The sequence below is a fragment of the Myotis brandtii genome, unplaced genomic scaffold, assembly GCF_000412655.1.
Source record: "Myotis brandtii unplaced genomic scaffold, ASM41265v1 scaffold61, whole genome shotgun sequence".
Classification (NCBI taxonomy): domain Eukaryota; kingdom Metazoa; phylum Chordata; class Mammalia; order Chiroptera; family Vespertilionidae; genus Myotis; species Myotis brandtii.
This window is the reverse complement of record NW_005370318.1, coordinates 3,581,264-3,595,666: the sequence shown is the minus strand read 5'-3', so window position 1 is coordinate 3,595,666 and position 14,403 is coordinate 3,581,264. Positions and strand designations below refer to the sequence as shown.

At 39.2% G+C, this 14,403-nt stretch overlaps 1 protein-coding gene across 3 annotated transcripts in view; it reads left to right on the top strand.

Moving 5' to 3' along the window:
- Positions 1-1,486: 1,486 nt before the first annotated feature.
- The window catches only part of TPX2 (TPX2, microtubule-associated), a 62,046-nt gene continuing 49,129 nt past the window's right edge, over positions 1,487-14,403 (top strand). Inside the window, exons 1-3 of one of the 3 annotated variants that reach the window (XM_014550707.1) lie at positions 1,487-1,580; positions 4,030-4,112; positions 4,686-4,865. The gene's annotated coding sequence lies outside the window, so the exon portion shown is untranslated. Of the gene's footprint in view, positions 1,581-4,029; positions 4,113-4,669; positions 4,866-14,403 lie in introns of all 3 variants that reach the window. The other 2 variants (XM_014550706.1, XM_014550705.1) reach the window with 2 other exon arrangements.

Here is a 14,403-nt window from a genome sequence, read left to right as displayed (position 1 = left end):
TCTATAAATAAGAAGTACTAAAAAAACCCCAAAAAACCAAATTGAAGCAAACAAAAAACCTTGCAGTTTATTTTTTTGAAGAAACTAGATCTTTTGTACTCATCTGGATTTGTTGTTCTTGTTTATTTTTGTTTATCCTTACCTGAGGATATTTTTTTTTAAATATATTTTTTATTGATTTTTTACAGAGAGGAAGAGAGAGAGAGAGAGAGAGTTAGAAACATCGATGAGAGAGAAACATCTATCAGCTGCCTCCTGCACATCTCCCACTGGGGATGTGCCGGCAACCAAGGTACATGCCCTTGACCGGACTGAACCTGGGACTCTTGAGTCTGCACGCCGACGCTCTATCCGCTGAGCCAAACCGGTTAGGGCACCCGAGGATATTTTTTCACTGATTTTTTAGAGAGTGGAAGGGAGGGAGGGAGGAAGGGAGAGAGAAACATTGGTGTGAGGGAGACAAATCCATTGATGGCCTCCAGCACCAGCTGACCTGGATGGGGATCAAACGGACAACCCAGGTACCTGCACTTAAAAAAAAAAAAATCAAAAATCCAGAGAGGAAGGGAGGGGAAGAGAGAGAGAGAAACATAAATGATGAGAGAGAATCATTGATCTGCTGCCTCCTGCGCCCCACACTGGGGATGGAGCAGGCAACTCGGGCAGGCGTCCTGACCGGAATCGAACCCTGACCTATTGGTTCATAAGTGGACACTCAACAACTGAGACACGCTGGCAGCGCTTGGTTCTCTCTTTAAATAGATTTTTTAGAGAGAGAGGAAGGGAGAGGGAGAGAGAAACAGACGCCCAACCAAGTGAGCCACACCAGCCAGGGCCAGATATTTTTAATTCAAATCCTATCTCCTCCACTTATTACGTGATTAGACAAGTGTACTCAACTTCTTTGAGTTCTTGTGGTTTTTCCTACAATACAAGGATAACAACACTCGAGACGTAGATGGAATTAAAACTGAAAAAACGAGGAACCCAATAAACCGCTGTTTAAACCAGTAATATCAGGTCGTGGACTGTATTAAGAATTTGAGGGTCTCCTTCATTGGCAGAGAAGCTGAGGGCGAGTCTATGTTGCAGGCAGGGGATTCTATATTAAAATGGAAGTGAATTCCTACAAATATCAGGCACGATGCACAATTACAAGGAGAAAAATAAAATTATAATAATTATAATTTCCTTCCGTAAAAGTTTTGGGGAGGTCCAGGATGGGCGCTGTTTTGTTACCTAAATCGACTCCCCGTCTTTTCAGTTGGTACCACCTTCCCCAGAGTTTGGAGCTGAGCATTCTGGGCTTTGTAGTAAATCCTTATTAGAGCTGTTCTAATGGGCTCACGAAAGCTCCTGAGACTACATTTCCCAGGAGCCTTCCGGAGGGTGGTTGCTCTTCCCTTATCCTAACTTCCGGCATCAAGCGATTTGGAGGGCCAATCGGGAGGCTGGGATTGCCAAGTTCCGGCAGTCTGATTGGTGCATTCGGCTGGAGAGCCTGGGTTCAAATTTTCAACGGCGTTGAATAAATCCCGCGGCGGTTCTTGCGGGCGCTTCGCCGTTACCGATGAGAGGAGGTGAGCCGTGGGGAGAAAAGGGAAGCAGCTGGGGCGCAGGGGTGCCTTTTCCTGATTTTCGAACGGCTGGAGGTTGCCTCCAAGCCCCCAGTTCGGTCCGCGTTGCTAAGCCCGGGCTTCTGGAGGCTTTTGTTGTGGGGCGCCGTCCAGGCAGGGGCGGAGTGGGAGCCGGCCTTCCGGCCACCCTTCTCCTCCTTACCGATTTCCCCGAGAAGCCTGTCTGGGCCGAGTCTAGCGGGCTGTATCTGGAAGTGGAGATGGAGACCGACCGTGGGAAATAGGGGAAGAAGGATGTGCGAGAGGCCGTAGGCTGGTAGTAGTGGTGACAATTAGTGTTATTCCATACGTGAAATAAGCATTTACTGGGCTAAGCACTCTGCGTGCGCTTTCTCATTTAATTTCCACATCAAGCCAAAGAAGGAAGTGCTATTCGTTGTTCCACCTTGTAGAGGAGGAAACTGAGGCCCACAGTCTAGACAAACGTAGAGAAATAGGTGAAACAGTGGCCCCGCTCTCAAGAAGAGTGACTTTTGGGGGAGGAAAATAGTGGTGGTCACAGACAACCACATTTCAAAACTAGATCATCGAGGTGGTGTGAGAACATACTCAAGGGAGAGTTTAATTCCACTTGGAGTTGTGTGTCTACTTGGGATTTTAAATTAATTCTGTTTTATCTGCATTTGCCCAGCCCTCCCCTTTGGATCTAAAAACTAGGTATTATTGCCTTTCCAATTTCTGGTCCTAACCTAGGACATTTATAGGTAGGAGAGGAAAGAAGTGTGAACCAGGCTATAATATTGTAGGATTGGTTTGCCCCCTTTTTCTTGATAATATGGTTTCTTTTTATCACGTACCGTTTTTGTAATTAAGTACCAAGGACTTCCCCCCAAATCAGTCCTGCTGAGGACAAGACAGCATCTGAGTGCTGTACTGCTTTGTATTGTAAGGGCCCTGGCAATTTAGAGGCGAGGGAGATCAATGAAGCTTAGAAATGGACAAGGGTGGCTTTGTGAAGCAGGCGGGACATACACTGGCTCTTGATAAGCAAAGTTTGTGAGACAGGAACTAGAACAGTCTTGGTGCATAGAAATCACCCACTTAATATCTACTGAACTGAACAGGCAGATGGGCATTATCTAAATTGACTATAAAATTGCAGCTATGAAAAAGTGGACTTAATCGATTCGGTTGGTAAATTTGTTTAAACTTTCAAGTTATATCAATAGAGTTACTTTGGCCAGCCTTAGGTGCAAGTCTTTATTCTCACCTTAAAGTTAATTTCCTCTACAGTTGCAATTAAGCTTCTCCAGGAAAGGGGATTACGTGGGAAGGTCCTTCATTTCTGTGTAGGAACCCAGAGAAGTCCAGACTTCTTCTATATCAGTGATGGCGAACCTATGACACGCGTCTCAGAGGTGACACGCGAACTCATTTTTTTTTTGGTTGATTTTTCTTTGTTAAATGGCATTTAAATATATAAAATAAATATCAAAAATATAAGTCTTTGTTTTACTATGGTTGCAAATATAAAAAAATTTCTATATGTGACACGGCACCAGAGTTAAGTTAGGGTTTTTCCAAATGCTGACACGCCGAGCTCAAAAGGTTCGCCATCACTGTTCTATATCCATATTTTTTTTTCTCCAGCCTTTTCTGGGTCTCTTCCCTAATTCTTTCTGACTTGCTGGGGAAGAAAGGAGGAGAGGTTCAAGTGCCCCTTGGCAGACTTAATTTTCTTTGCCATGGGTAAAGGTAGGAAGCCGAATTGACGACAGGGAGCAATTTTATGAATAGATCTGTGTTTGCGACAGGGACATAGAGATCAGCAGCCCAAGGTATTTTGTGAAAAAGTTGTAGAAAACTGGAAGGGGTTCTGCTTTTGTCTGTTTTGGTAGATAAACTTGATTAGGAGGACATTAAAGATTAGTGAGAAAGGTGTAAAGTAGTATGTAGAAGCTTACTTTGGAAAATTTTAAAAGAATGCTAGTTCTACTTAAAGAAACCCAACACACCTAGTAAAAGTGTTTTTCATATTTTAAGTGTGCCTGCTATTTGTCCTGTTTGAATAGGATAGAAGTGCACACTGCCACCCCTTGATGTCAATGTTCCTAAATTGCAGGTTTTGGGAAGGTTGCTCTAAAATGGGAGTAGGTGTAGGTAATATGAAAGACACCAGGAGACAGTAAATATACCCTCCCAAAATTTAAGAACACTTTTACACTGATGGAACAACAGTCTGTTAAGAAGTTTGGTGTTTGGGGGATCCATGCTATTTGGACCTTAACTCTCAGAGAACTCTGGTTTTGAGAGTGGGTATCCTTGATCTTAGAGCTCCTTCCTGTTCTCTGTTAACCTTTTTTACTACAGAGAACTTGAACCTGTTTCTTCATCTTTCTGCTTCTCCCAGGTTCTTGTTTCTTTTTCTTTATTATTATTATTTTTCTCTCAGGTTCTTGATAAGAAGTACTTGCTAGACTTCAAGATATCAGAAGAGAGGTGAAAGTATATTGCAACTTTGATTGGACTTAACAGGTAAGTTTGTGTCCACAGTGAATTACATTAAAAAAAAAAAAGGAACATTAATATATTAGCTTCAGAAGTATTTAAGTAAGTTTAATATATCTTTATAAAATAACATGTTTTGGAAGAAAATTTATTTAATATTGGGAAAGCAAAAGAAAACAATATAACCCATTGTCCCATCTCATAAACTGTGGCTAACATTTTGATAGATTTCTTTCCAGTGTTTTTTGTGCCTATGTTTGGTTTTAAAAAATTATTCACTGAAAACCTTTATTCCCCCAACCCCCAATAGTTATGAACATTTTTTTCATGCCATTAAGATTTTGTAGAACATATTTTAATGGTTATGTGTTATTCCTTTGGTACATAACACCAAATTGCCTCATTGGAAAATTATGCTGATTCACATACCCACTGACAGTATATATTCATACAGGCACAAATTTATATTTTAAAAATATGTAATACATTTGCATTGTGCAAAAATCAAAATAATGTAAAAAGATTTATAGTATTTAAAAATATTCTGACCCTATCACTGTTGACCTCACTCCCTGTCACCTCAGATGATCACTTTTTTAGGTTCTGCTTCCCAAACCTTTTGAAGAATATAACTCTCTACAAGATGGAGTGATTGAGAATTGATGAGGATTACAACCTGCAGCCCCACTGTCAATCCTTACAAATGCTTTCAGCTTCTTACTCTTGGAATATCAGAACACTAACATTTTACAAAGATTTGTGTCATTATTTGGCCTAGAGGTAAATGGCATTGAATTCTATCCAGGTTCTATTAGTCATGTAAGAGTGGATTATGGTTTATAGAATCGATGGATAGATAAAGCAGAACTGAGTGTAATTCTTCAAAGAGAGTGATCTGAAACACAAGTTTGGGAGAGAAGTGATAGAAAAAAATGTATTTGTTTGAGGTTTCTGGACAGTGATGAATTAGAACAAGTGTCCATGTATTCTGTGCTGATTTCAGAGTGCTTAGACAGTGAGGGATTGCCATTGGATTTTAAATTGACCCAATTTTGGAAGCTTCATAGATCTGTTTCTGTAAACAGATCCAATTTCAACACAGAAATTAGTAAACATAAATGTGGAAACACAAAGTCCATTAACTTCCTTCAGACTTAGTTTGTGACTTAGATTAACAGTTACAATTGCACGCTGGATTATGTTCCATTTAATGACTCCTGCTGATCTCTTATGCACAAAAAAAAAAAATGTAGGTGTTTTCTCTCTGGGTAAGATGAAAATAACTCAACTCTATTTAACTTGTGGTATGTAATAGGATATCTTATGCCTTGTGAAAGTAGGAGAGGGTGTCCCTGGGGAAATGGCACTGCCTGGGATGGGACCATCTTAACTAACTACACTTCTAATAAAGTCTTGAGTTGCTCTGTTTACTCTATGATATTTCCATTTGTTTACCTCATGATTTTTCCTGCAACAGAAATAGGCAAGACACAGCTCGAAAGCTGGATATTGAGATTCTCAATTGAGAACATCTATCACACCAAAGTGTTTGTTTTACTTAGGAGCTGCCAGTTCACTATTTCAGCCTTGCTTAGAATGCACCCTTTTGACACTTCCTTCCACTCACTTCTGAACCTGCACCTTTTGATTTATAGAGCTTGTCAAGACTAGTTATTTTTGGTTTAGAGTGAAGAAAGGTAGACAGGAGGTAACAGAGGTTAATATCAGATGACTATGGAAACAGGTAGCATTGCTTCTTTTGCAGTCTTCCTCAATTGTGTATCCCCCCCCCCCCCCCCCCCCATTTGTTTCCTCTTTCCATTTATCTCTTCCCCTAGAAAAAGTCGACATTCATCCTTACCCGGTAGAACTGTATTTTTTAGCTCTGACCCTTCTTCTTTTTCTTCTTTTTTTAAATATATATTTTTATTGATTTCAGAGAGGAAGGGAGAGGGAAGGAGAGAAACATCCTTGATGAGAGAGAATAATTGATCGATTGCCTTCTGCATGCTCCACACTGGAGATCAAGCCGTGACCTCCTGGTTCATAGGTCGATGCTCAACCACTGAGCCACGCTGGCTGGGCTCTGACTCTCTTTTGCTCTGTTATGCTTCTCTGCACTTCTGTAGTTTATCCTTAGTTGTCCTTGGTTTATCCCCTATTATAACAAGGATCACACTGTGTTATAATTGTATTCTCCACTCAACTATGAGTTTCGTAAGGGAGGGCATTATGTATATCCTTTTAGTCTTTGTTTTTTGGGAACAAAAATAAGGTATATGATATGATGGGTGGCACTTAGTAGGCAGTTTTTAAAAGGAAACTAGTTCATAACATACCGGAGAGGCTTTTTTCTCTATTGTAGGAGTTATTGGTCAGAAAGAGCTATTTTTTTCACTTACAATGTTCCTAGGTTTGCAGGACTCTGAAGCTATGGTGGATTTAGATAATTTTGAAATGTGATGTTGATTCTTTTACTTGGCAGTTCAATTTGTTTGGGGGAATGTGGTTGACGCATGTGTCTCCCCCTGCCCCTCCCCAGTGAGACGTGTTGACAGAAATTCAATCTTGATTAAGGGGTGCAGGAAGGCATCCAGTTCCCACCATGTATGGGCTCTCTCATTTAAACAGTTGGCTTTAGCCCTGGCCTGCTCCATTTCCTCTAGGCTTTGTGCTCTTCAATTTTTGAAGGTTTTACATTCTATATTTATTATTTATGGGAGAGGCAGTGCGGTGAAACTGGCAATAACCCTTCGTTACTTTTGACTTTGTTCATGTACTTGTGCTATCACCCTTTATTGAGGAAAGTCAGACTTCTCAATGAATGTGCATTTGCTTTTAAAATTTCACCCAAATAAAGATCAGCTGACTCCTGCACACCCCTTACTGGGGATCAAGCCCACAACCCTAGCATGTTCCCTGACAGGGAATGGAACTGTGACCTCCTGGTTCATGGGTTGACGCTCAACCACTGAACCACACCAGCTGGGCCCTTTGCCCCCTTTTAAATTGGATTGTGGTTAGTTTGTTTCTTGGTGCTGAGGTTTATAAGTTATTTATAAATTTGGTATATTAAGCCCTTATCAGAACAGAATATGTTCTCTTATTCAGTGGATTGTCTTTTCATTTTGTTGATGGTTTCCTTTGCTGTGCAAAACCTTTTTAGTTTGATGTAGTCCCATTTGTTTATTTTTTCTTTTGTTTCCTTGCCCGAGGAGATAAATCAGAAAAAATATTGTTACATGAAATGTCTGACATTTTACTGCCTGTTATCTTCTAGGATATTTATGGTTTTGAGTCTAACATTTGAGTCTTTAATCTGTTTTGAGTTTATTCTTGTATATAGTATAAGAAGGTGGTCTAGTTTCATTTTTTTGCATATATCTATCCAGTTTTCCCATCACCATTTATTAAACAGACTCTCTTTAGCCCATTGTATGCTTTTGCCTCCTTTATCAAATATTAATTGACTATAAAGATGTGGGTTTATTTCTGGGTGCTCTATTCTGTTCCATTGATCTATATGTCTTTTTAAAAAAATATATTTTATTGATTTTTTTTACAGAGAGGGAGAGGGATAGAGAGTTAGAAACATCGATGAGAGAGAAACATCGATCAGCTGCCTCCTGCACAGCCCCTACTGGGGATGTGCCCGCAACCCAGGTACATGCCCTTGACCGGAATCGAACCTGGGACCTCAGTCTGCAGGCCGACACTATCCACTGAGCCAAACCGGCCAGGGCTATATGTCTGTTTTTATGCCAGTATCCTGCTGTTTTAATTACTAAGTTCTTGTATAGTTTGATATTTGGTAGCATGATACCTCCATCTTTTTTCTTCTTTCTCAAAATTGTTCTTGCTATTTGTGGTTCCATATGAAATTTTGGAATATTATAGTTCTGTGAAATATTGCATTGGTAACTTCATAGGAATTGTGTTGAACCTGTAGATTGCTTAGTATGGACATTTTAATTATGTTCATTCTTCAGTGTCTTATAATTTTCTGAGTACAGATCTTTTACCTCCTCGGTTAAATTTATTCCTAGGTATTTTATTTTGTTTTGAAGCAATTATGAATGGGATTGTTTTCTTAGTTTTCCTTTCTGATATTTCATTATTGGTGTATAAAACTGCAATTGATTGCCCTGGCTGGCATTGCCCAGTGGTTAGAGTATCAGTTTGTGCACTGAAGGGTGTTGAGTTCCATTCATGGTCAAGAGCATGTACCTGGGTTGCACGTTCGATCCCCCGGCCTTGGTCGAGGTGAGTGCAGGAGGCAACCAATCGATATGTCTCTCTCATCTCTCTCTCTCTCTCTCTCTCTCTCTCTCTCTCTCTCTCTCTTTCTCTCTTTCTCTTCCTCTCCCCCCGCCCTTCCACTCTCTCTCTCTGAAAATCAATGGGAAAAAAATATCCTGGGGTGAAGATTAAAAAAAAAAGCAACTGATTTCTGGATATTTATTTTGTATCCTGCTACTTTACTGAATTCATTTATTAGTTCTAGTAGTTTTTGTGTGTAATCTTTAGGGCTCTCTATACACAGTATCCTCTCTCTCTCTCTCTCTCTCTCTCTCTCTCTCTCTCTTTCTCTCTTTCTCTCTTTCTCTTCCTCTCCCCCCGTCCTTCCACTCTCTCTCTCTGAAAATCAATGGAAAAAAAATATCCTGGGGTGAAGATTAAAAAAAAAGCAACTGATTTCTGGATATTTATTTTGTATCCGGCTACTTTACTGAATTCATTTATCACTTCTAGTAGTTTTTTGTGGAATCTTTAGGGCCTCTATACACAGTATCATGTCATCTGCAAATAATGACAGTCTTACTTTTCCAATTTGGATGACTTATTTCTTCTTGTATGATTGCTGTGGCTAGGACTTCAGTACTGTGTTAAATAAGAATAGTGAAAGCAGACATCCCTGTCTTGGTTCCAGTTTTAAGGGAAACACTTGTAGTTTTTGCCCATTGAGTATGATGTTGGTTGGGGTTTATCATATACTAGAGGCCCAGTGCGCGAAATCGTGTGAGACCCCAGACTCCGCTGTGCCACCGCAGGCGGGACCCATCAATGCACCCCCTGGTGACCAGTCGTTTGGTCGTTATGGTGTTACAGCCACTGGCTATATATACATATATATATGGCCTTTATTACTTTGAGGTATGTTTTCTCTATTCCCACTTTGCTGAGAGTTTTTATTATAAATGGATGTTAGATTTTATCAAATGCTTTTTTTGCATCTATTGATAGGATCATGTGGTTTTAATTCTTCATTTTGTTTATGTGGTGTATCACATTAATCGATTTGTGGATATTGTACCAACCTTGCATCCCTGGAATAAATCCCACTTGGTCATGGTATATGATCTTTTTAATGTACTGCTGGATTCGGTTTGCAATATTTTGTTAAAGACTACCTCGTTTTTGAAGAAATATTTGTAGGAAAATCTTGCATGTTATAATAATTCCAGATTTTGGAATCCTATGGACCTGGTCTTAAAACTCAACACTGCTATACTAGTTGGTAATTGGAGTAGCTTAACTTCTCTGAGCCAGTTTCCTTATTTGTAAAATCGTGATGATGATGATGATGATGATATCTACTTTCTATATTGTTAATTCAGTTTAAATGAGATGATTTATATGAAGTGCCTGATAAGGTGCTTGGCCTATAGTAGACAGCAGTATTTGAAATATATTATTACTTACAAATGGTTTTGTCTCTTGCTCCTTGACATTTGATATTGATCTATACAAATATCTATTTTAAAATAAATATGAAAGGTAGTGGGTGGTGCAGTAAAGACATACCCTTTAGAGCCTGTCTGGATTCAGATTATGGTTCTACTACTTCTTAGCTGTGTTGTGACCATGAATAAGTAATAAATATCTTTGCCTCAGTTTCCACTAATGTAAAATGAAGGTATTAGCAGCACCTACTTCATAGGGTAATTGTGAGGATTTAGTGATTTAATGTAAAACACTGCCAACAGTGCCTGACATGTCATAAATACTCAGTAATTAATAGCTATTATTATTTTTAGCTTTTTTCAAGTTTGCATACCTTTTTATTAAGTCATTGTCCAGGGCCAATTTAACTTTTATACAGAAACATTACTAAAGAAAGAGAATATGTAACATTTGTATATGTGAGAGTTAGTAGTTAATTTATAGACCATGTAAATGGGAAGCATTATTTAAAAAAATCAAGAGTTTTAACAGTTATTGCTGGATTTAAGAATGCTTAATAAAAATTCCAGAAAGCCCTAGAAACATAGATTTAGGGGGAGATAAATACTGCTTAACTAGTTCTTTAAACTGAATTGGTATGCATTTATATAATAAAACCTATTCAGAGAGTATAAAAGTTCATATAATAGAAAGTCTTCTGACCCCAAACTCCCAGCTCTCTTCCCAGACCCAAATACTATTAACATTTTTAAAAAAAATATATTTTATTGATTTTTTACAGAGAGGAAGGGAGAAGGATAGAGAGAAACATCGATGAGAGAGAAACATTGATCAGCTGCCTCCTGCACACCCCCTATTGGGGATGTGCCCGCAACTAAGGTACATGCCCTTGACTGGAATCAAACCCGGGACCCTTCAGTCCGCAGGCTGACGCTCTATCCACTGAGCCAAACCGGTTAGGGCCTGTTAACATTTTTGAGTCTCCTTCCACAACAGTCTGTGTATGTACAAAGGTATAAATGAGTATATATTACTCTTTCCTCTCTTTTTGACATGAATGAGGGCACGCATTTCTGCATTTTGCTTTTCTCATTCAGTAGCTCTTGGAGCTTATTCTGCACATATAATCACATATAAAGTTACCTAATATATACGTTTGTGCCATAGTTTATACAACAAATCTCTTATTGGTGGAATTTGAGTTTTCAGTTTTTTTGGCTTTTATGCACAATTCTATAGTGAATGTTCTTATACTTACATATATGCATAAATACATACCTGTAAGATAAATTTTTATGTTTGGCAAGATCTCTCAAAAAGAAAAATGCAAATTGCCCTCCAAAGAGGTTAGCAGTGTAGCTCCATAAGTAAAAAAAGAAAAAGGGATGTTAGGGGTTAAATTTGAATACTTTCCAGGTGGTTTTCAGCAGCATGCTTTGGTGGAATCATGGTTTTCAGGAGGGTAAGTGGGGTTGCTGCAAAATTACATTCCTGCCTCTTCCCTCCCCCAACTTTAGTTGTCTTCATTACATTCCTGCCTGGGAAATGTTCCCAGTGACCTGGGTTAGGCATTAAGATCATGGGAATCCAACATTTTCCCATGTCTTCAGCATGTTTGTTCACAAGAACAGGAAAACTTTCTCCTTGTAGAAGGGGAATTTTAACCACTGTCAGTCACTGGGGAATCTTTCAGTAAGGGTCCTTTGAATAGAAATCAAAGAGAAGAAAGGTATCAGTAGGTCAAAGGCAGTGATAATGTTATGGTAATATATTTCATAGCACTGGAAATATCTTTTCATTTGTTTATGGGAAGTAGGTAGGCAGAAAGGTAGATGAGTTGCCCGTTGGCCATATACATCTGGTAAATGCCAAAGATGGCTAGATTTCTGGATTTGAATGTTACTTGGAATTACTTTCGTCTTTTTGTGACAGAAAGTGTAACTCTAATGGCTTATACAAAAAACATATTACTGTCTGAGAGGAAGGGAGTGGGAGAGAGAGATAGAAACATCAATGATGAAAGATAATCATTGACTGGCCACCTCCTGCACACCCCCCACTGGGGATCGAGCCCCCAACCTGGGCATGTGCCCTGATCAGGAATCGAACTGTGACCTCCTGGCTCATAAGTCAACTCTCAACCACTGAGCCACACTGGCTGGGCGGTTACTGATATTTAGTCATCAATGATCAGTAGCTCAGTGATATCAGAGCCAATGTTAGTTATACTCTTAGCCATCCACTCATGTGTACATGATGGGTGTTATAGCTCTAGCCATTTATATCTGCTTTGAAGGCAAGAAGGAGGGTGAACCAAAAGGGCAGGACCAGGGGCTGTAGCTGTATCAGGAAAAATAAGAGTTTTCTTATGAATCTGTCAGCAGATTCTGACTTTTCCCTCATTGGCCAGAACTGTCCCATGGCTACTGCAAGCTCAGAAGGTGGCAGTATAGGTCAGCGGTTTCCAACCTTACGGACCTCGGTCCGCGGACCACCAGTTGGCGACTGCTGGTCTAGGTGACTTCCATTATATTGTGCTTCCTACTGTTTTGATGATGTTCAATTAAAAATACTTAATGGCATAGGTTATGTTAATCTCTAATTCTCTTTATATTTATAGTTCATACTATATAAATATTGTATACTGTCTTATTTATTGAGAGTATAGGACTTCAGCTACTGTCTAGATTTTTAAATTCCTTTGTGTCTGAGACTAGATCTATTTTTTGTATGAGACTTGGTGTTTCATCCTTGAATATTTTTGAGAAAGGAGCTCCGATATCACCAAAACCCACATCTTATGAACTACTAAGAAATAGCTTGAGTTAAATTGAATACTGAAAGTAGAAATGAGTGAGAGTGAAAAAGTTAGAATGGGGGTAATGAAGACTCTATTTAGGGTAAAAAACTATGGAGAATGGATCTACTTAGAAATAAATACAGTACTACTTTCTATAAAAATATAAACCTTAACTGCATTAATATGCTTCTCTAGTTCACAGGGTGAGAGGGAAGAATGATATGGAAAGAACATTTTACTGAAGTCAGGGACCTCAGTTGTAGATCTAAATCTGCTTTACATAACTGCGCTATTGGGCAAGTCATTTAATCTCTTTTACCTTCAGCTTCCTCTTCTGGGACCGGGATAATAATTGCAGCCTTACAGATTGTTGAGAGTATTAGGAATAGTACATATTTAGTATTTCACGGCACCTGGCATGTATAAGCACCTTTGGTAATTGTTTTTAACATGATCATTAGTATTAATTGTTGGGTTATTTTGAAGGACCCCTTTTTGCATCAATTAATTCTTATCTATAAACTGCAAAAGTTTATATCACAGCTTTTCTATCCACTTGTCTACTGATGGGCACTTGGGCTGGTTCCAGATCTTAGCTATTGTTGTCTAAGATTCCTCCCAATTAAAAAATGTCATGTTTCTAAACTAAGTCCTTCAACTGAGGCATTATTATAAAGGTTATCTGTGGAGGTCTGAGTTCATACGAGACCATGGGAAGGTGAAGTTTTCTACTGTGTGGATTGATGTCAACATATAAACCAAATGTGTCAGAACAAATGTTTCTGAGGCACTGAAATACCTTCTGAATTATCCCAGGCCACTGAGAGAAACTAATGCAATGCTGACCAAACCATTGAGCATCAGTGAAATTGGGTATAACTAATCTTATGCTTTCTCTCAGAGTATACCTATAGTGGTATAATATAGAGAAAAGGAGTACTGAGGGCTGTTCGTACTCAGAATTGGTGACAGTTTGGGGAACTAGCACACCTCTCTGGTAATGTAAGTGGGTATTACTTCTGAGGAACATTTCACAGTATGTAGCAAAAGGCAGCAATTCCATTTTTAAGAACTTATCTTAAGGGAGCAATTATGGATGTGTACAGAAATTTAGTTCCAAGGATATAGTACTATCTTTAAAGTGAAAATACTGGGAAAAGCCTAAAAATAAGAAGTAAATTATGGTATAACCATCATCTGATTATATATCGATATTTATTGACATGGAAAATATGTCTGTGAAACATGCAAAATGTCAACGATCCTATTTTTATTTATTTTTTAAAATTTATTTTTATTGTTTTCAGAGAGGAAGGGAATGGGAGAGAGAGGTAGAAGCATCAATGATGATTATCATAGACTGGTTGCCTCCTGCATCCCCCACACCTGGGATTGAGCCTGCAACCAGGGCATGTGCCCTGACCGGGGATCACACTGTGACCTCCTAGTTCATAGGTTGATGCTCAACCACTGAGTCATGCCAGCCGGCCAGGCTAATCTCATTTTTAAAAGTTAATATATATGTGATAGCAGAGAGAGGCTGGAATAGCACTGCATTTTAGATTTTTTTTTTAAATCTTTTTTGTGCTCTAATTTTTATTTTTAAAAACTCTTTATTGTTGAGCCCTAGCCAGTTAGGTTCAGTGGATAGAGCATCGGCCTGCAGACCAAAGGGTCCCGGGTTCGTACCTTGGTTGCAGGCTCCTCCCTTGCCCAGACCCTGGTCAGGGCAGGGGCAGGAGGCAACCAATCGATGTGTTTCTCTTACATTGATGTTTCTCTCTGTCTTTCCCTCTCTCTTCCACTCTCCCTAAAAATCAATGAAAAATATCC